This window comes from Geospiza fortis, unplaced genomic scaffold (assembly GCF_000277835.1).
Source record: "Geospiza fortis unplaced genomic scaffold, GeoFor_1.0 scaffold11, whole genome shotgun sequence".
NCBI lineage: Eukaryota > Metazoa > Chordata > Aves > Passeriformes > Thraupidae > Geospiza > Geospiza fortis.
In genome coordinates, this window is record NW_005054304.1 from 11,837,154 (window position 1) to 11,840,832 (window position 3,679).

Below are 3,679 nucleotides of genomic sequence, written 5' to 3' on the forward strand. Positions count from 1 at the left end.
CCGCCCTTTCTGTGAGGGGACGGGCGGGGGATGCTTCCCGTTCTTTTATTTCGCCCGTGGGAAACTCCAGTTCAAATCCTCGGGCTTCCAAACGCTACAAAGCATCCCTTGTCACCACGGGGCCTTGCAATTTTTTCTTTAAAATTCTACTGAAGAACTCAACAACGAGCAAAAAACAACTGCTTGAGAACGTAAGGTCGCAGTACCTTACAGTGCCGGCAAAACACTGCCCAAAATTACAGTTTTAGTGATGCTTTTATCACACACTTGTGACCGGAACACCAGGTCTTATCCCTATCCTTTCTGACCACTAAAGGGAAGGCCCATTCTATTTTAAAAGTACATGATAACGCGGGAGGCTAGCACTTTTCACGAAAATAGTTTAGATCACTTTGTGAAGAGGACGTTACTCAGTGTGCATCAGATCAGAGCTGCAGCTTTTTCCCTATGAAATTTAAACTTGTATGCTGCTGGGACAAGTGGTAACTTAACACTCCTTCCCTGTCTCTCACCCCTGCCATACAAAAGGATGCACGGCACCAACACAGTTCTGCTGCTAGCACTGGCCATGGAATGCTTATGCTTATGGAACTTACGGCTCCTTTAGGCTTTATACACCATGGATAAGCATCTGGCACCAGCTACTTAATCAACCGCACACAATATACCTTTACTAAAATAAATATTCAAAAGGTCTCTGGTCAAATTTATCAACCTTTGCACAAAGGTTTAGATTGCTGCACATTTGCTTTCTGTAATTGCATACGGATTGATAAATTTTCAAGTTAATTTCAGCTTTTGGCTGAAATTCAGTTCCTTTCTTAAAACTATTGGCCTACATCCACATTGTTCCAAAGACACAAGGAAAATTACAAACATTAAGATCATAAACTTATCTAAAATCTTTACTTGTATTTGATGACAAGTCTGACAGGTGTATGAACTCTCTGCCTAGCTCAAACCCATATTATTTCAGGATGTGAAAAGCCATGAAGAGGTGGCAGCCTGACTGGTGCCAGAGTTTTCTCCCTATATACCACTATTCTTGCATAGTTTTATCTTTTTAATAAGCAGTCACATATTTCACTGTACATAGGAAAAGGGTGAGAAAATAATATGGAAACATCTACTTTTTACTTGTGGTATAGATAATAAAAGCTTAAAACCATCTGATCCATTAAAGCAGTCTTGTTAACAGTATTGAGACCCTCACACAGAATCCTCACCACTCCTAACCTTAAAGAAACATGATGACTACCCAGAGAAAAGTTGATCTGGCTGCTTAATACTTGGCATGCACAAATTAATTAACTGCATCTATTAAGAGTGATAGAAAATCAGACAAAGCTGGTGTTAATATGAGCAAACTCTTCAAGAAAGCATTTGAGTGAGAAGGATCTTCATTACTGATATAAAACTTCATTCCTGCAAATAAACTCTCTCTCAAAGAACAACATTTTGACAGAAAGCTATTTGAAGTGCTCTAGTGGAAAGACAGTTCTTCATTGTGGCAGGAAGACAGCAAGCTTTAGCTGCTCCACAGGAATTGTGCATCAAACAGTCCTAGACAAATAAAAGCTTTCACTGCCATGAACAAAAATAAAGGAAAAGAGATAAAGCAGTTCTCAGGTTCCAGGTAATGCTACAAGCCTCTAGCTTGGTAGCACTGTGACAACATTGGAGATTTGGCACCCCAAAATTCACTTGCCCAGAGCCTTTTTAGTGTGATCATGCTGAGCATCTGCAGAGACTTTTGATAAAAAGCAGGAACAGATTGAGAAACAGGCTCTATCAAACACAAATACTGAATCAGTGTACTCCACAATCTTCCATATAAACACCTTCACTGAATCAGTGTATTCCATAATCTTCCATTTAAACACCTTCACTCTCCATATCAGAAATTAAAAAATGTTTAAAGCATGAAGAACGGTTTTAATGAGCCACTTGACATGCTGAGTTCTTCTACAGAAAGTCCTCTTGAAGTTACTAGTTCTGAGATTTTACCTAGATTAATTTATATCCAAAAATTTTAAAGGCTAATAAATATCTAGAGCCATTGTGCATTTTTGGTTTTTCCATAACCAACTTTTCAACTGAGCAGAACCCACCCACAGAGCATCCATCCGTCCAACAGACACACACAATAAGAGCAGCATAAAGATAAAGCAATATCTGTAAATTCTGGCTGTGATCCCTGCCAGACTTGACCTGGACTTTTTACAAGGCTCTCAAAGGTGTACATGTTGTCACTGGTAAAAGCCACTGCATGAATTATAGCTGACAGTTTACTTTAAACCCTGAGGACAGTCATATGGCATTCTAGAACAGTACTGAGACTTTACTATTTTTAAATGCTGCTTATTTCAAAAGCATAAGCATGATGTTAACACCACACTAACATAACAGAGTATACTTCCTCAAAGTTTCGTTTCCCAACCTCCAACTGTGAGAGATGACAGTGTTTTCTTGTTGACCTAAACCTTTAAGTGATCCTTAGCACTAATTAGTGACATCATTAAATTAAATGTGAAGACATCCCTAAAGCTTAATAAACTATGATTGAGGATAAACAGCTAAGTTGTTAATAGCCTTTGCAACAGCTGCAGGACATAATTTTCAACAATAATCTCTAAAGCTGAAACATATGAGAGGGTATTTCAGTTTATAGGTTTTTATTCTAATCTTGCCTTGCTCTACTGTGATGGGGAGAAAAAGAGTACTACCTCAAGTACTCACCGCTTAAAATGAGTTAAATGATGATGTTTTTGTAACACACCTCTGCCTCACCACAGCAGCAAAACTAGTCCATAATGATTTCCAATTAAGAAGAAATTTTATAGTTACATATCCCAATAACTGACCAGTGAGGGTAAAACCTCATGGTTCAGTGCAGCTCAGACTTGTTCTGAGGACTGGTGTAGAGCACAACAATTTGCTATAGGGAAATGGTACCAAAAGGAGCAGCTGAGGTAACAGTTTGCTTTGACAAACATCCAGAGGTATTTGTCTTTTCCTCCCTTTAAAATCAAGTGCTATAGTGATTTTAATTTGGTGAGGGCAGAAAGGCTCGACCACATTTTCTCTTTGTTGAAGACGAAGTTTTATTGTTGAAAGTGCTAATTTGGCTCTCTGATAGGTTTTCACTTTCCCCATACTGCAGTATTCCACAAAGAACCGTCTTAGTGCAGATAATCAACAATTCCAGCTCTCTGGACTTGAGGGGAGTTTGACAATTTACAGCCCCTGCCTATGTTGAGACTGACAGAAGACAGCTGTGCTGACCACAGCACCACTAAGCAACCACACAAGAAAGCAGCTTCTCTGCTTTTAAGTGGGAGTTTAAGCCTTTCAGATGGATCTAATGTCACGTGTAGATGGCAGCAGTGAAATTCTTGTTTGAGAATGGAGTAACATGTGAAATGAGTTTGAGATGTTCTTAGAACACCAGGAGTATCATAAAATGGTGCTTTTCCTATTTTTTGCACTCTTCCCTAAGCAAATGCAAATTGCCTAATTTGCACATGGGGACCATTTCTTAGGTTCACCATTCTTCTTGCTTTCCTCAATACAAATCTTGCCTTTAAGGTAGGGACTGTACTGGACATTGCATCTCATGGAGTGACCAATCCTCCTTTGAGCAAACAGGCTTGAAGAATACAGGAGCAGAAGAAACAAA